Source organism: Leiobunum rupestre, chromosome 2, assembly GCF_980474605.1.
Source record: "Leiobunum rupestre chromosome 2, qqLeiRupe1.1.hap1, whole genome shotgun sequence".
Taxonomy (NCBI): Eukaryota; Metazoa; Arthropoda; class Arachnida; order Opiliones; family Sclerosomatidae; genus Leiobunum; species Leiobunum rupestre.
In genome coordinates, this window is record NC_143385.1 from 61,892,634 (window position 1) to 61,913,100 (window position 20,467).

At 33.7% G+C, this 20,467-nt stretch overlaps 1 protein-coding gene and 1 long non-coding RNA gene across 3 annotated transcripts in view; one reads left to right on the top strand and one right to left on the bottom strand.

Moving 5' to 3' along the window:
* LOC149958632 (uncharacterized) overlaps positions 1-20,467 on the top strand; it is a 125,070-nt gene that overhangs the window by 90,847 nt on the left and 13,756 nt on the right. The gene's annotated exons all lie outside the window — the stretch shown is intronic.
* Positions 14,749-19,182, bottom strand: LOC149958634 (uncharacterized). 2 transcript variants are annotated; one of them, XR_016478321.1, is made up of 4 exons: positions 19,153-19,182; positions 18,969-19,064; positions 17,822-17,925; positions 14,749-14,969 (listed from the first exon to the last, which is right to left on the bottom strand). It is a non-coding gene; the product is annotated as an uncharacterized LOC149958634 (long non-coding RNA). The 2 variants fall into 2 exon arrangements; XR_016478323.1 differs by lacking the exon at positions 19,153-19,182 and having other exon boundaries at positions 18,969-19,123.

Below are 20,467 nucleotides of genomic sequence, written 5' to 3' on the forward strand. Positions count from 1 at the left end.
ATAACGCTAGTACGGTGCACCCAACAGCCTAGGAATCGTAGCACTACCGAAAGAAAAATCTACGTAGTTTAGATCTCAAAACGTAATTATTATACTTTAATAATGGAAATTAATTCGGCGGCGAAATGAAAATGTTTCGGCGGCGGCGGCGTTTCGGCGTTATCTAAATAATCGGCGGCGGCGGGGTTTGATCGGCGGCGCTATCCTCTAGCTAGGACGTCATTTTACTCCGATTCTGTGCTGGCGAATAGTTTGAGTTGGAGTAAAATCGTTTTTCCAAAATGGCTGCCTACTAATTACTTCTAACATAAGTAACATAATAACAATAAGTATGACAATTAACGAGATTTACAACCAAACTGATTTTCATAGTTATTGCGTAATCAAGAAGTTTTCTCAGCACAGAGTGTCTAAAATACGCGAGACTTCCGCTAAGCCGAAATATCTGGTTTCCGGTAGATAGGCGGAATATTAGGCTTCGAAACAAAGCCAAAGCCCCTCGCGACTCCAGAACGTGCTCTCGGATATTAGGCTTAAATTTTTCTCAAAAAGTAGTCATCCAAAACGGTATGTCACAGCTACAAGAGAGTATCAGTGCCGAAAAAAGGTTCGGCTAGAAAATTAGCATTAAAGCAATAGGAAGTGTCATACTTATTGTTATTATGTTACTTATGCTTCTAATTAACTACGAAACGGAAAGCAACGAAACTTTATATTTGGGTAATTTAAACGTACGCGCTTCGTTTAATAACCAAATTGAGGCGGTAACGAATAATTTGCAACTTACTCTTTAAGAACTTTAAAAATTATATTCTACGCGCGCATAAATTCGAAACGTCAAACGAAATTAACTATTACCGTTAACCTCTACAAGTTTTATTGGAAGAGGGGAAACTCGGGGAAACCCCTTGAAACAGCGGGGAGAGAACTAGAATTGTTTTGTCGGCCCATAAAAACAAGTTCGGCAAACTAAGCGGACTTTCAACTTTCGCCTGTATTGAAAATCAAAATATTTTTAAAAATATGTTTTCGATTAGGGGTTTTAACCTCAATCGCGTCGGGGGGGAGGGGAGCTTACTGACGAGGACAATAAAACCAATTAAGCACTGAAGAAGCTGTAGGGGGTTACTATTCGATTAACTTTAAGTTAACGTTTGGGACGGACCGAGTGCTGAGGGTTACGGTAAACGTCTCAACATCCAAATGGCAGGGTTTCCACCAATTGTTCACGGTATTCGTCTTAGTATCAATTTGCGATTGCATCGGGCGGGATTCGAACCCGAGTCCTCCTGTATGACAGACGGACGTTCTACCAGAACCACCGATACATGTTACAATTCATTGAAGCGTAAGCGTATGAAATTATAAAGGTCAACTCTTGTTTTAGCATGGTCAGCAGAGATAAGGGGGTTAAAGGGTAGGACCCGTGGGTGGTCCACTTTGTTAGTTTTTTGTCTATCGGTACTTTTGAACCGTTAAGGGTCATTTATGAATTCAATTTCAAGTGGTATACAACGCGCTTTTTCCGGTTTGCTTACTTTACTCGTATCTTCGTAATTTATTTTACGTGTTTTCTTATCGGCTTTAAATGTGCGATACATTTTCATTAATGTGGTTACGTTGGTTTTATTTATTTTGAGGCAAATTCTTCCGAGGAGAGGTATATTTTGGCCAACTTGTTAAATTTTGTATTTTCTATTTCTCATTTTGTTGCTTTGGTAATTTAATAACGTTTTGGGTCTAAAGTTGGTTTTTTGTTCTCTTGATATTGGAAATTTGTTCAACATTTGTAATATTTATTATAATTAAAAGTATTCTACTGGTTGGGATAACGTTTTTTTGGAGGACGCTTTGACCATGGTGAAATATCGTTGATGGCCGTGTCCAGTAGTTAATACGCCCAAGGGCAAATTCTTCCGAGGAGAGGTATATTTTGGCAAGTTTGCCAACTTGTTAATTTAAAAAGCCGAACAAATTTAATGTGATCTGGATATTCCTTCACAGTAAACTGCGCTGTGTTATAATTTTGAAAAATGCAAGACCTGAAAAATTAGAATCTGTTCCATTGCGCCGAATCCCATTCGACCGAACCCAATCCCATTTGACCGAAAAACCCGCACTTTGGCGGACTTAGGATTCGGTCTAGTGGGACTGTCCCATTAGACCGAAAAACCCGCACTTCTCCGGGTTTAGGATTCGGTTTTATCCGTTTCAGCATCTGTCAGAATAGCATGCAGTGTTACCTAACCTAACCTCAAATCACCTCACCTAACCTAACCTATTCTAACCTAACAGACTTAAAAATATATTAAAACGCTTCCATAAAAAATCAAAAGGAGTAGAAAGAAATTTTTTTTTTTTTTTGCGGTCGCTCAATTGTGAATAAACCCGCCTTTGGGCTAATTTCATCAAAAACATTGGCGGAATTCGGTCGAATGGGAATTCGGTCTAATGGGAATCCGGTCGAATGGGATTCGGCGCAATGGGAAGATATCAAAAATAATACTAGTCTTAAATTCTGACCTTAATTATAATTTGGGATGCACCGATATTGGCCTATTTTTCTAACATCAATATCGGCTTAAGTGAAGCCGATATTGGCCGATATCGATATTAAAATAAAAACATTTTCAGAAAAACATTTAAAATAAGAAAATTCTCGATTAACAAATGATAATATATTATTGGATTGGCCGCGCCACGTACGCCAGACTTCAGAAGCTAGATCATACCTTTTTTTGGACAGGGGGTTACGAGTGTAAACAAATAAAAAAACAACGATATTAGATTTGTGATAGAAAATATGTATCTCGTAAAATGGAAAGAAATGTATTCGGATATGCTCTGGCAAACTTTTATCGTGAAAAATTAGAATAAAATGGTATGGCAGTGTACTGAACTGTCTTTTACAATGATTTTATGATATACACTACTGTTATGATAGAAAACTTTCTTAATATCGGCCGATATTATCGGCCATGAATAGCCGATATATTGGCTGTACCCATATCGGTGCATCCCTAATTCTAATTCTCTAAATCGTTTATAATTATAAGAAAAAATGAACCGCAAGTATTTAATATTTTTTTAATTTTAATTTTATTTTGTGAAGTTTGTAAATGAATTTTAATTAAATTATTTATACTTTGAAAATGTCTAAATCCCATCTTTTACGCATTAAAAAAATAATCATCCTTTAAATAAGTTTTCCAAAAAAAGTAATTTTAGTTTTATTTTGTTACGAACTTAACTATAATGCAATAATTTGAACAAACCATTTCCGGCAACACTGCTGTAATAGTTGTTTAAAAATTGAGCAATATACATAGTACAACATTAACAGAATCATCATAAGTTTATAATATACTATCTCCCTATAAGTTAGAATCGTACATACGTAGCTACGCGTTAACAGTGATTTCTCAAATGATGGCGAATATGAGCTTCCCTGTGAAATCCGAATTCGTTTCAACGATGGGATTTTTTCAACATTGCAACAACCTTTTTACTGAAATATAAGTCTATTTAAATTTATTAACTTCTAATCAAAGTAAAATATAATATAATATAAAATAAAAATTTGGCCTTAAAAAAGTCAGGGAAAATCTCTTAAAATAGTCAGGGAAAACAGGGAAAAGTCAGGGAATTCAATTTTCTATGACACTTTTTGAAGGTAATTTTAGTCTAGATCTATGACAAATTCTATGATTATCATTTATTTCCTTGAAACTTTGGCTAATTTTTTCAACATTTTTATTAAATTTATTAACTTCTAGTAAAATATAATATAATATAATATAAAATAAAAAATTTTGGCCTTAAAAAGTCAGGGAAAAATCTCTTAAAATGGTCAGGGAAAACAGGGAATTTGAATCTGAAAATGATGTCGCAACCCTGTTCGCAAAATTAACCGATAAATGACTGAGCTTTCGCAATTATATCTACATGGAAGTAATTTAACCAACAATGTCTATTTATAGAAAATGTTTAAATCCTATATTTTTATAAATTTTGAGGAACAAACAGTATAAAGTCTATTTTTATCCCTCCTTTGATGGATCAACTCAGAGCGTATATAAATTACAGTTGATCTCCTTAACCCATTGGTCCTATTTCAAAATTCAAATAAACATGAAAAGAGAAAAGATTCCCAAATCGGTCGATAAACCCGATATTTTTGAATTTCCATTAAGTAGTTTCCTGAACAGAACTTAAGGATATCGGAATCGATGCTCCCTTTTTCATTTTGTTTATCCCAAAAAATGGAGCATTGTGAAATCCGTTATACACTCGTTTTAATATAGTAATCGATTAATTTATTTTTCTAAAATGAAGTTGAGGCGCTTGAACTAAACAATAACGAAACAGAGTTCACGTTTTCTCCAACGGGATTCTCTCCTCATAAATATAGGAGATTTCCAGCTCCGCAGTTTACTGAACTTTATATTTCGGTTAATAACTTGCTGCCAGCTAGGAGCAACCAACACAACACCCCACACAAGGAGAACGCAACCCGTCAAAAGTCGTGCATTTTCTCGCGTACAGTTTTCATTGGTTAGACGCTTTAGCGCCTGCTGACGTCGGAAGGGGAAAATTCGGAAATTGTCTTCCCCCTTTCCGTAAAACGTTCAGCGTAAAGGCTCGTCCAATGAAATTTGTACGCAGCACTGCGTTAGCGTGTTTAAAGGCTAGCTGCGTTCTCCTTGTGTTTGTTACTCCTAGCTGCCAGCATAAACGATCAAACGTTGAAAGTGTTATCGTTGCATTTCGATTTCATTTTCTTTCTTACGTCTATTGTTTAGAACTCTTATGATTGCTCAAAACTGTCTACTGTTAATTTATTCCCCTAATTGTTGAAAATGGCTTTTTAAACGAAGTTTAATCAGTTTTCACTCATATTCAACAAATTTCCCCGATTAATAAATTAATGATCATATTTCACCTTTAATTTTCCATATTCAATAAATTTCCCCGATTATAAATTAATGATCATATTTTCCCAATTAACAAATTAAGGACCATATTTTTGTATAATTCCCGATATTACTACATTTCCCCGATTAACAAATTAATGATCATATTTCATTGGTTTCACCTTTAATTTCCAATAAATTAATCACGATATTTAACTTTAATTACCCATATTCAATACATTTCCCCGATTAACAAATTAATCACCATATTTATCTTTAATTCCCCATATTCAATACATTTCCCCGATTAACAAATTAATTACGATATTTCTCTTTAATTGCCCATATTAAATAAATTTATCTTATTAACAAATTAATTTCATGTTTCACTTTAATTCCCCATATTCAATACATTTCCCCGATTAACAAATTAATTACCATATTTCTCTTTAATTGCCCATATTATATAAATTTATTCTAGTAAAAAAATAATTTCCATGTTTCACTTCAATATCCCCAATTTTACTTATTTCCCCTATTTCATTGATTAATTCCATTAATTTATATGTTTGTTGTACAGTTGTTTCCATAAAAATAGTAATCTATTCTTTAATATAAATCGTTCATTTCCAAAGCACGACTTTGTAAATTAAAAAAATTATATAAACCATAAACTGCCTACCTTTTCCTGGTTTATATCTGAAAATTAATTCCTATATTACAAAATAATGCTCATTTCTTCTATCTCAAGTTCTATAGCTCTAATACGTTACAAAAACTAGAAGTTAGAAAGTTTCACTATTTCACAAATTATTTTCAGTGATAACAGGAATTTCATTTTCTGATATTGAAAATTAATTTTCCATATATTATAAATTAATTATCCTGATATTATGAATAAATTATCCTGATATTATGAATAAATTATCCTGATATTATGAATAAATTATCCTGATATTATGAATAAATTATCCTGATATTATGAATAAATTATCCTGATATTATGAATAAATTATCCTGATATTATGAATAAATTATCCTGATATTATGAATCAATTATCCTGTTATTATGAATCAATTATCCTGATATTATGAATAAATTATCCTGATATTATGAATCAATTATCCTGATATTATGAATCAATTATCCTGATATTATGAATCAATTATCCTGATATTATGAATCAATTATCCTGATATTGTGAATCAATTATTCTGATATTATGAATCAATTATCCTGATATTAATAATAATAATAAATAATAATAATAATCAGCTAGGCTAATACCCTTATATTACGAATTAATTATCCTGGTATTAGTAATTGATTATCCTTATATTATGAATAATTTAACCTTATATTATGAATTATTTATCCTTATATAAAGAAATAATTATCCTGATATTCGGAATTAATTATCCTTATATTTGGAATTATTTATCAGGAATTAATTATCTTGACATACATTTGAAATTAATTTTATATTATTTTTCCTGATATTAGGAATTATTTATCAGGAATTACCTATCTTGATATTAGAAATTAATATTCCTTACATTAGGAATTAATTATCCTGATATTAAAATAATTATATTTAATTAATTTTTAAAACCTGTAAATTGCCTTTATTTCCGTCACAAATTTCTTGAGAAAAGCATCAAATTTCCAAATCTATATAGCAAAATATTTTCTCTTATCTGTGACGCGAATATTCCAGCCAAATGTAGTTAAAGAGAGCGAGTCAAAATACTGAGTAAGCAAAAACAAGCTGGGCACGACCACAACATCGCATCACCAAAAATATAAGAAGGTTTATTAATGAGAATCCTCGCGGGGATCACTCGTAGGGCCAATGATCCACTTCCAATGTTTCCTGTTATTGCACCAAAATGGCGGGTTTTTTCCTAGAAATTCCCGTGACTAATGTTCGGCACCAATACGTCACGACCGGGAAAGGGTGACATTGAATATTTGTCGACCCATTTAATTAAACGCAGTGACCAGCGCGCTCTAGACTACATAAGCGAATGATTTGTTTTCCCGCCGTTTGGTTCGGTTTCATTACCTGGTTTCAATTGCCGAGATGAAAAAAGGGGGAGAATTTCAGGTATTGGTCATGCGGAGTCATTTTGACCCAGTATGCGGATTGACCCTTCTGCCAGATGACACTCCTTTCGCAAGTATCCCTTTTTTGTCCTTTTCTGTCTCGTTTTTCGTTTCCCCGATTGTCAACATGGGATTGAGGTCGTGGGAACGGTTCGCGCACCGCCGCTTACTCGCCGATATGGCTAAATTGGAATTAGTCGAATGTTATGTTTTACCCGGATTAAATCATATTTAGGAATTTGTGTACGGTAGTCGAATTCTCTAACCGATTTTCCCGATAATGTCAATTTTACCGATAGTAAACCGGTACCGATAGTGGCGAATTCATCGATATTAAACTGGAACCGATAATAGTGATTTCACCGATATTAACCCGGTACCGATAATGGCGATTGTACCTATATTTAACCGATATCCATATCATGGTTTTACCGATATTTAATCGATATTTATTTCATGATTTTACCCATATTGAACCGGTACCGATAATGGCGATTTCACCGATATTAAACCGGAACCGATAATGGCGATTTCACCGATATTAAACCGATATCGATATCCCAATTTTACCGATATTAAACCGGTACCGATAATGGCGATTTCACCGATATTAAACCGGTACCTATAATGGCGATTTCACCGATATTAAACTAGAATCGATAATGGAGATTTTATCGATATTTAACCGATATATATATATCACGATTTTACCGATGTTAAACCGGTACTGATAATGGATATTTCACCGATATTAAACCGGTACCGATAATGGCGATTTCACCGATATTAAACTGGAATCGATAATGGAGATTTTATCGATATTTAACCGATATATATATATATATCACGATTTTACCGATGTTAAACCGGTACTGATAATGGATATTTCACCGATATTAAGCTGGTACCTATAATGGATATTTCATCTATATTAATCTGAAACTGATAATAGTTATTTCACCGATACCGATAATGGCGATTTCACCGATATTAAACTGGAATCGATAATGGAGATTTTATCGATATTCAACCGATATATATATATATCACGATTTTACCGATGTTAAACCGGTACTGATAATGGATATTTCACCGATATTAAGCCGGTACCTATAATGGATATTTCATCTATATTAATCTGAAACTGATAATAGTTATTTCACCGATACCGATAATGGCGATTTCACCGATATTAAACTGGAATCGATAATGGAGATTTTATCGATATTTAACCGATATATATATATATCACGATTTTACCGATGTTAAACCGGTACTGATAATGGATATTTCACCGATATTAAGCCGGTACCTATAATGGATATTTCATCTATATTAATCTGAAACTGATAATAGTTATTTCACCGATACCGATAATGGCGATTTCACCGATATTAAACTGGAATCGATAATGGAGATTTTATCGATATTTAACCGATATATATATATATCACGATTTTACCGATGTTAAACCGGTACTGATAATGGATATTTCACCGATATTAAGCCGGTACCTATAATGGATATTTCATCTATATTAATCTGAAACTGATAATAGTTATTTCACCGATACCGATAATGGCGATTTCACCGATATTAAACTGGAATCGATAATGGAGATTTTATCGATATTTAACCGATATATATATATATATCACGATTTTACCGATGTTAAACCGGTACTGATAATGGATATTTCACCGATATTAAGCCGGTACCTATAATGGATATTTCATCTATATTAATCTGAAACTGATAATAGTTATTTCACCGATACCGATAATGGCGATTTCACCGATAATGGAGATTTTACTTATATTAAACCCATATCCATATCATGATTTTATCGATGTTCAAGAGTTACATATAATGACGATTGTACATATATCACGATTTTTCCGATATTTAATCGATATTGATATCATGCTTTTACCAATATTGTTATGGTATGAGGATTTTATCGATATTACACTGATATCAATATTTAAACCATAATTCTACCCATACCAATATATGCATCTCATCATTTCACAAATACCGTAATTTGGACCACCAACGCCGATATTTGCCCCAAAATCATACTTTCACCAACACCGATATTTGACCCAAAATCATACTTTCCCCAACACCAATAAAATAATTTCAACAACACCGATATTTGCACCAATACAATAATTTCACCAACACTGATATTTTCACCAACATCATAATTTCACCAACACCGATATTTGCCCCAAAATCATACTTTCCCCAACACCAATAAAATAATGTCAACAACACCGATATTTGCACCAATACAATAATTTCACCAACACTGATATTTTCACCGACATCATAATTTCAACAACACCGATATTTGCACCAAATCATACTTTCACCAACACCAATAAAATAATTTCAACAACACCGATATTTTCACCAACATCATAATTTCACAACACCGATATTTGCACAAAATCATAATTTCACCAACAACGATATTTGCACCAAATCATACTTTCACCAACACCAATAAAATAATTTCAACAACACCGATATTTGCACAAAATCATAATTTCACCAACAACGATATTTTCACCCACATCAGAATTTCTCCAACACCGATATTTGAACCAATACAATAATTTCACCAACACTGATATTTTCACCGACATCATAATTTCAACAACACCGATATTTGCACCAACATCATAATTTCACCAACACCGATATTTGCACCAAATCATACTTTCATCAACACCAATAAAATAATTTCAACAACACCGATATTTTCACCAACATCATAATTTCACAACACCGATATTTGCACAAAATCATAATTTCACCAACAACGATATTTTCACCCACATCAGAATTTCTCCAACACCGATATTTGAACCAATACAATAATTTCACCAACACTGATATTTTCACCGACATCATAATTTCAACAACACCAATATTTTCACTAATACCGATATTTGCACCAACATAATAATTTCCCCAACACCGATATTTTCACCAACATCATAATTTCACTAACACCGATATTTAAACCTCTATAAACATTTTACTGATAATTGGGTTTACCGATATTTCAACCGATAAATAAAATATAAGTTTTTGAAATAACATCTAGTTAAATATAAAAAAATCCTATTACTAATAGAAATATATGCAAATTAAACATTCGAATTCCGAGTCCTTGGCTAAGTTTGCTTGATAATTTGAATCAGACATTCGTTTTTTGTCGCAATCCCTCTGTTTATGCCAGTGCTGTATTAAAGAAAACAGCCCTTAGGCTTCGGATAATACGACGAAAAAAAACCCCTAGAAAAAAAAGGACCAGTTTAACTACCCCCTAAGCATCTTTCCAAAACCTGATTGCGTGACTTCGGATGGAAACGTTTTTACTTTCTCGAAACCCGGAAGATCCTTAAATTGAGATTCTTGGGCTGCCCGCAAATATCTCTCGTCCGAGAAACCTTGAAAAATGACTAGCGACATGAGTTCCATTATTTTTATGTCTTCGGGCTGTTTCTATTCCGCGTCTATTGGGATAGTGAGATCATGCCATGTTGTACGCGTCCAATTTTCATTTTTATCAAATAGTTTGTTATTGGAATTTGATGATTTCATTCCGACAAATATTTTGGGATGCATCGATATATCGACCTATTTTTCTAATATCAGTATCGGCCAATATCGATTTAAACGGAGCCGATATTGACCGATACCGGTATCAAAGAAAACATTTTCTGACAAACTTTTAAGACAAAATTCTTGATTAACTAACTAATGATAATATCATAAGTAACTTAATAACAATAAGTATGACAATTAACGAGATTTACAACCAAACTGATTTTCATAGTTATTGCACAATCAAGATGTTTTCTCAGCACAGAGCCCTCTAGTGTCGAAAAAACGCGAGACTTCCGCTAAGCCGAAATATCTGGTATCCTATCACGTAAAATGAAAAGAAACATATTCGGATATGCTCTTGCAAACTTCTTTTCGTGAAAAATGAGAATTAAATGGTACGACAGTGTACTGAACCGTCTTTTAAAATGATTTTATCATATACACTACTGTTATGGTAGATAACTTTGTTAATATCGTCCGATATTACCGCCGATATATCGTCTGTACCCATATCGGTGCATCCCTGATTAACATTGTCGATTTTCTATTCCCGGATATTGTTTGTCGATTTTCTATTCCCGGATATTGTTTGTAGATTTTAGAATAATTCGGTTTTGGAATTTTTTCGGGTCGCTTAGAATCGCTTTCAAAACGACAAGGCGGGGAAGTAAAATTACTCGTTTTTTCAGAAAAATAATTGGAATAATATTCTAAATAATGTTAATAATATTACTTTATGTATAGTAAACATGAATAATTAATGGTTTTGTGATACATTTTAGTATTTTCAAAATTCTGGTCATAATTTGAAATGACGTTAAGCTTTGGCTATATAGCGAACCGGGGTGAACCAAGAATTATCGTCGGCGGTCGAAACTGGCATTCAAACCGACATAAACTGAGTTTTAAATCTAGTGTGACCATGGGTTTAGTTATTTGTGAAGTTTAACGTTAATAGTGAGTTTAGGGAGCTGTTGGCTCGCGTGGCATGAAGGGCTTGCCACCACCCTCCTACGCGTTGTAACCAGGCCGCCTGTTTAAGGCATTAAAAGCCGCAAGATGACTTGGGCCAAAGGTGGTGCCTTGGGTATTAGCCTAGCTGATTATTATTAGATATATTTAAAACCTCGCTTGTTCTGGTGGAGAGAATTACACTACACCGTGAACAGGCCCCTCTTTCCCATTGGGCACTCTGGGCACGTGCCCAGGGCCCCGCGATCGATAGGGGCCCCCTAGTTCCTGCCAGATCATCAAACGATAACCGTTATTTATTACCGAAAAACATATTTATTTCGAAAAAAACAAACGATAATGACTGACTACAATACCAACTTGCTTAATAGCTTTTTGCATGCGCGAAGCTGCTATACTCTCGCCCGAAAATCAGGCTTTCCGATTTAAGTTTAAGTGATCTTTCAAGGTCATAGGGGCCCCATTATCCTTATGTGCCCAGGGCCCCCAATAGGTTAAAGACGGCCCTGACCGTGAACTATTCGTCAAGGCCAGAGTATTGTGGCTACCCTTTTTATTCCTTTTTAAAAGGGTTCATACAGACATGGAAAATCTGGAAATATTAGGGATTAAGATTGTTGACAAAAATATCTGGGAAATTCCAATTTGGTTGGGAAAAATCAGTGAAATTTAAGATGGTTTAGAAAGTTTCCCTTAAAGGGCGACTACATAAATCTTCGGTTTACTCTGTCTTTCACTGGAAGTAGGCTGACTGCATGGCACTCGTGTATTGCAGTAAGCCTACTTCCAATGAAAGACAGAGTAAACCGAAGATTTATGTAGCCGGCCTTTAAAGAGTAAGTTGCGTATAGATTTTCGGAATAGAAACTTCACTGCTTTATATTTTTCTTGTTCATTTGATCACGGGCTTTCCGAAATTGTAACTCATTTGATGGCATGAAGGGCTTGCCACCACCCTCCTACGCATTGTAACCCGGCCACCTGTTTAAAGGCATTATAAGTCGCTAGATGACTGGGGCCTAAGGTGGTGCCAAAGGTATTAGCCTAGCTGATTATTATTATTATTAAATACCGTCGTTAAGTTTATTTTATATTATAATTAAATTTAACTGCAGCGCCCCTCTACGTCTTTATTTTGAACGATAATTTTATCGCGCCTAGTTTGTGACGTCATTGACTACGGTTTTTTCGGAATTTTTCCCACTGCATCTGGTAGATTACATAGTTCCCACTATCCTACCATGGTCATTCTCGTAATATCCTAGGTAGATATGGCGATGCAAATTTAGCGCGCGCTCTAAAGAATAAAGTGTGAGCGCGTGTTTTTAAAACCACGTAAGCACTCGCGTACAAAATTCAGTAGTAGAATCCCATGGTTCTACAGTAGATTTTTCGGATTCTGCCACGGAATCAGCAGCATCTACATTTTGTGTCCAAGTCTAAACTATCTGTTGCGGCCAATGATAAATAACGTGTAGTCAATGACGTCAATCACCACACTAAAATTCAAATTGTTTGCCTGCTTCTAATTAACTATTAAACGTACGCGCTTCGTTTAATCACAAAATTGAGGCGGTAACGAATAATTTGCAACTTACTCTTTAAAGAGTACAACTTTACAGCAATAATCTTTCTTATTTTAGAACCAATTAAATTTAAGCGTCGATTATGAAATGAGTAACTCTGTCCCTCTAAGTTTTAATTGAGGTTATCTGAGAAATCGGTTTTACAATAGTTTTATGAATCCTGTAACCAGGGGCGGATTAACCCTTTCGGCGCCTTTAGGCACAGTAAAATTTGGCGCCCCTTGGCATTGGTCAGCTAAGGAGGGGTGTATCGGTTTTTAATAAATAAATATATTTTAGCTTCCCCAAACCTTTTCGGCGTTATTTTGAGTAGGGGCAAGCCAAGTTCGTGGACCGTGGGGTTTTATCTGAGTTTTGGCGCCCCTAGAAAAATGGCGCCCTAGGCACGTGACTACTTTGCCTAATGGTAGTAGTTTCGACTTGTTTAGTTGTGAAAGCCACGGTCACACTAGAGCTTAAGACCCAGTTTAGGTCGGTTTGAATGCCAAATTTGACCGCCGACAGGAATCCATACCTCTACTTGGAATGTTTATCCTGGCGTATCGCGTATGGTAAGATCACTCTGCCGGCCTTAGCACCGCCTACGAGATAAAAAATCCCCTCTGCGCGCGCTCCCCTCTCACGTTGTTGCTGGTTAAGTTAACATAGTGACGTCAAAAAACCGTCAGCCACATCGAGACGGAAATCTGTCGCGATAAGCATTCCAAGTAGAGGTCTGAATTCCTGCCGCCGAATATAATTCTTGGTTCACACGTGCGAAATCGCTTCACCCGGTTCGGTTATAGCCAAGGCTTAACTTTATTTCAAATTATGACCAGGATTTTGAAAATACTAAAATTTATCCCAAAACAATTAGTTAATCATGTTTACTATACATACGGTAATATTATTTGACATTATTTAGAATTTTATTCCCATTATTTTGGAAAATATGAGCAATTTGACTTCCTCGCCTTGCAGTTTGAAAGCGATTCTAAGCGAACCGACTTGGACGAGTTGCTTCCCGAACCAACACGAAGCGAATTTGCTGCCATTGTTTTGAGGAGGGAAAATCCCACCTAGTCCATGCAGTTACCAAATTTTCAGCCAAACCCCCAAACCGTTTTTAGTCACGCCGACTCCCAAATCTCAGCGGAAAACATACCAAATATTTTCTACTTTCGTAGGCTAGCCCGGAATAAAAATATATATAAAAAAAATATTTTAAAATACAAAAATTTGAAGGCGATATGAAATACACAAATAGGTAAAATTGATATTTTTTGCGAAAATAGTGCTTTTTCTAAAAAAATTAAAAAAAATATTTTAATGTCAAAAATCCCACAAAATCAATGCTTTTCACTTAAAAATCCCTTTATCCCACAAAGCCCAATAAATCGCCATAAATCCCACAACGTGGGATTTATCCAACACATGGGCAACACCAGAAGCAATTTCTAACGCTGGTTTTGAAAAATAGTTATCTTAAACGAGGCGATTTTAGGAGTAAGTGCGAACTTGGCTGTTAAGAACCACCTAGTTTACTTGGTACCAAGACAACGTGAAACCGTGGTTATAATGTATTTTATTGTAAAAATATCTGAGAAATAATTGAGATGTACAGGGTATTGCAGTGGCGTGGTGTTTCTCAACGGTTGCAGGCGCAGACGAAGCTGGCGGACCCGGCGTGGCACAGAGCCGGGTTGGAGAGGGCGCACTTGCAGTCGATGCCTCTGGGACCGCATGTCAGGAACCCAGGGTCGTAGCACGGTTCGTCCGCCGAGCACACTGACAAAGATCGTTTTCTGTTTTAATTTTAATTTATTTTCCGTAAAATATAATAGGCCTATCAAGAATGTAAATTTATTCGGTGCTGGCTCGTAGTGTCGCGAGCGTACGTCGTAGCTAAGCCTCGCCCCGAAACGGCCGCTATGACGTCATAGATTACGAGTAGAAACGCCACACGGTCGTACGAAATAGTCCAGGGCCCCCTGAGGTCCTATAATTCCTATAAAATCCTAATTTAAAAAAAATGTCCTATAAAATCCTATATTTTCAAAAAATGTCCTATAAAATCCTATATTTTAAAAAATGTCCTATAAAATCCTATATTTTAAAAAATGTCCTATAAAATCCTATATTTTAAAAAATGTCCTATAAAATCCTGTATTTTAAAAAATGTCCTATAAAATCCTAGATTTTTAGAAAAATCCCAAAAATGTCCTATAAAATTATAGATTTTTAACAAAATCCCAAAAATGTCCTATAAAATCCTAGATTAAAAAAATCTCCTATAAAGTCATATATTTAAAAAATCTATAAAATCCTATGTTTTTAGCAAATTCCCCAAAAAGTCCATAAAATCCTATATTTAAAAAAATGTCCTATAACATCCTATATTTTTAGAAAAATCCCCAAAAAGTCCTATAAAATCCTATAATTTTGATATCTTGCCCATTTCAAATCCCGCCACTCAGTTAAATTGCTAAATTTAGCTATAGGATAAATTCCTATACAAAGTCATTCTAGACTATACTTTTTTATTGTTAACATGGTTAGCTAACAGTATATTTTTGTGATCAAAGATTTTTTTACGAAATATAGTTAGTAAATGAAATAGCACAAGCACATATAGTCCTATAAAATACTATAATTTGGAAAAAATAGTCCTATAAAGTGTTATAATTTTGAAAAAATAGTCCTATAAAGTCCTATAATTTTGAAAAAATAGTCCTATAAAGTCCTATAATTTTGAAAAAATAGTCCTATAAAGTCCTATAATTTTGAAAAAATAGTCCTATAAAGTCCTATAATTTTGAAAAAATAGTCCTATAAAGTCCTATAATTTTGAAAAAATAGTCCTATAAAGTCCTATAATTTTGAAAAAATAGTCCTATAAAGTCCTATAATTTTGAATAAATAGTCCTATAAATTCCTATAATTTTGAATAAATATTCCTATAAATTCCTATAATTTTGAAAAAATAGTCCTATAAAATCCTGTATTTTAAAAAATTTCCCACAAAATCCTAGATTTTTAGCAAAATCCCAAAAATGTCCTATAAAATCCCTAAAATGTCCTATAAAATCCTAGATTAAAAAAATCTCATATAAAGTCCTATATTTAAAAAATCTATAAAATCCTATGTTTTTAGCAAATTCCCCAAAAAGTCCATAAAATCCTATATTTTTAAAAATGTCCTATAAAATCCTAGATTTTTAGCAAAATCCCAAAAATGTCCTATAAAATCTTAGATTAAAAAAATCTCATATAAAGTCCTATATTTAAAAAATCTATAAAATCCTATGTTTTTAGCAAATTCCCCAAAAAGTCCTATAAAATCCTATAATTTTGATATCTTACCCATTTCAAATCCCGCCACTCAGTTAAATTGCTAAATTTAGCTATAGGATAAATTCCTATACAAAGTCATTCTAGACTATACTTTTTTATTGTTAACATGGTTAGCTAACAGTATATTTTTGTGATCAAAGATTTTTTTACGAAATATAGTTAGTAAATGAAATAGCACAAGCACATATAGTCCTATAAAATACTCTAATTTGGAAAAAATAGTCCTATAAAGTCCTATAATTTTGAAAAAATAGTCCTATAAAGTCCTATAATTTTGAATAAATAGTCCTATAAATTCCTATAATTTTGAATAAATATTCCTATAAATTCCTATAATTTTGAATAAATATTCCTATAAATTCCTATAATTTTGAAAAAATTATAATGTCCTATAATTTTGAAAAAATAGTCCTATAATGTCCTATAATTTTGAAAAAATAGTCCTGTAAATTCCTATAATTTTGAAAAAATAGTCCTGTAAATTCCTGAAATTTTGAAAAAATAGTCCTATAAATTCCTATAATTTTGAAAAAATAGTCCTGTAAATTCCTATAATTTTGAAAAAATAGTCCTATAATTTCCTATAATTTTGAAAAATAGTCTTATAAAGTCCTATAGTTTTAGAAATGTAATCCTATTTTTCCTACAAAAATTTAAGATTTGAATGGGGGCCGTAAATAATCTCGCGAGCACCTAATGGCGCGACCATGGCGACGAATATAGGATACGATGGGCGAGCATCATGAGATACCGGACTGATTTGATTGGTGTTTAGGGGGGCGGAGCTTACTGTTAGAGCATCAGGCCCGTAGCCAGAAAAATTTCGTTAAGAGGCAGTAGTGTTTTGTGAGGGGGCACATTGGTTTCGTTACCTAATTTCGAAAATTGACATAAGTGGCGCCGTGAAATGTTTTTGGTTTTCAACAAATAGAAAAACCGTTGCTTTCTGAAGCAGACCATTCTACAACTTGTATTTTATTAAGAAATAGTGAAATATAAATAACGATCTAAACCTTAGACAAAGACAAGTGGTCCAAAAGGAAAATTTCCACGAATAGAAGTTTAAAAAACTAATAAAGATGAAGGGGCAGAGAATATTCTTTGAGGGGGAATGGATTAAATTGAGGGGGCAGGTGGGGGCAAAGAAAAATTTCATTTTGTGGTTACGGGCCTGTAGAGAATTAGGGTGATTGGCATAATCGTCTCCACATAGTCATAATAATAAATAAATGCATTCTTGAATAATAAGGATAATAAATATTTGTATTTAAAAACGTATGTCCTACCATCTCCAAAACGTCCCGCCGAGTTGGCCCTCTTCAGATGCATCGAAACCATCAACACAGACAACATCATCGTGGTTATCCACACTTTACACATTTTATCCTCCCTAAAAAAATATTTTTGGCACAAGTTGAATGAAATTACGCAGTGTCTACGAAATAGTTAGGTTAAATAATAACATAATAATTTAAAAAATTATTATATTTTGGCAATTTTAGTCCTATTTGCAATTTTTAATTTACAGAAATTTAGGAATGGAGCTAAATTTAGTAGGATGTAATTTTATTTTCAATCCGTGCGTATAAGAAATAATAATGATAATTATGATGATCTAGGCACAACCTTAGGTTAAAGTCATCCTGCGACTTTTAATTCCATTAATTCAGGGGCAGGGTTGACACACGTTAAGGAAAACCGGGAAAAGTCAGGGAGTTTAAAAATGGGAATAAAAATTCCGGGGAAAGTCAGGGAATTTTAAGAATTTGCAAAAAGGCAGGGAAATCAGTTTTATTTTGACAATTTTTCAAGGTAGATCTATGGCAAATCCTGCTATTATTATTTAGATCCTTGAAAGATTTTTTAACGTTGAAATAACTTTGTTACTGAAATATAAGTTGATTGAATTTATTAACTTCTGATAAATGTAAAAGTTAAAAACTCTCTAATTTTGTAATTAAAAAGTCAGGGAAAATAATTTAAAATGGTCAGGGAAAACATAGAATTTGAATCCGAGAATATTGTGGCAACCCGGCAGGTGTCCGGGTTAGAATTCGTAGGAGGGTGGTGGCAAGCCCTTGCCACGCGAGCAAACACCTCCCTACACTCATTATTAACGTTAACCTCCATACATTTTTCTGGAATTGGAAAACCCCTTTAACCAGCAAACTCAACGGGGATGGAGAACATTATTTGGATTTTGTGTTACTTAAAAATAGCGATAATCCAAAAATTTAGTTCCCAGAAAAAAAAATTAGTATTGCCTTGGAAATTTGACTTTGTTTGTTTCCTTCGCGGGTCCTGTTTCACTTTACCCAATATTAAAGAATCTAGGCCCGTTAAAATTATATAGTCCTAGATCGTCTAATGATCTAAAATAAAGTAAAGATGAACTGCTTAAGAGCACAGATAAACACCACTGATATTACTCACTTTTGAAAACCTTGATATTCAGCAATTTCTCACACTTTTTCAGTAATTTCCCCTTATTTCCTCACACTTTTCAGTGATTTTGCTAGTAGTAGTAACCTACGATTAGTAAGCCGATTTTACTTAATATTGACTCTCTTGTTACATTCAACTGCGCCTTTATGATTTCTCGCAAAAATGAAATTACCTGATGTGAGATAGCTTGTTGTCCAAAGCTTCGACTGAGCCCCCGTCGGGTTGATGACATTGTTCTTAAATAGATTTCCGTGTCCGTACCACCGCGTCACTATGACAAGTCAATTTAATCGTCCATTCGCGGTGACAAGCAACTTTACATTCAACTGTCCTCCAGAATATGTGATTTTATATACTACAAAAAAGTGTTGATTTTGATAAGAATTGGATTTTATAAAAAATAATGGTTATTATAATTTGTATCTATCGTTTGACATCCTGTTTAAGTTCGTACGGTTTTTTCGCTGCGCTAACCCTAATTTGGCATCGTCATTTTGAGGTCGCGAATTCCCATTTTGTTCTCAGGCAACAAAGCTCTCCAAAAATTCCGATGAAATACAATATTTTTTAACTCTATCCTATATTATCCTTTAATTTCTTGAAAGGTCCTATTAGTAAGTCTGTAAGTTTGAGTGAGTATAGGGGGCACTGACCCCCCCCCCGCCAAAATCTCTATGGGCCCCCCTTTCTAATTTTTTTTTATGTTTAGCGCCCCGCGCCTCGGGCCCTGCGGACCATCAGCTACGCCACTTCATAATTCTGAGCTCGTTTTGGTGCCAAAAATCGTTTATAAAATTTATATTTTGTAATTTTTTAAAGCATTATTGTACTTTTTCGACCAGAAATTTGCATGTATTTTCCTATATTTGATAAATTTTAGTTCAATATTACCCTAAATTTGAGAGATTTTAGTTCAATATTACCCTACATTTGAGAAATTTTAGTTCAATATTACCATACATTTGAGAGATTTTAGTTCAATATTACCCTGCATTTGAGAAATTTTAGTTCAATATTACCCTGCATTTGAGAATTTTTAGTTCAATATCACCCTGCATTTGAGAATTTTTAGTTCAATATTACCCTGCATTTGAGAAAATTTAGTTCAATATTACCCTGCATTTTAGAATTTTTAGTTCAATATTACCCTACATTTGAGAATTTTTAGTTCAATATTTTCCTATATTTGATAAATTTTAGTTCAATATTACCCTACATTTGAGGGGGTTTAGTTCAATATTACCCTGCATTTGACAAATTTTAGTTAAATATTACCCTACATTTGACAAATTTTAGTTCAATATTACCCTACATTTGACAAAGTTTAGTTCAATATTACCCTACATTTGAGAAATGTTTGTTCTATATTATCTTACATTTGATAATTTTTAGCTCTATATTATCCTATATTCTAGATATTTTGCTTCTATATTATCCTATATTTGTGATATTTTGCTTCTATTATCCTATATTTTAGATATTTTGCT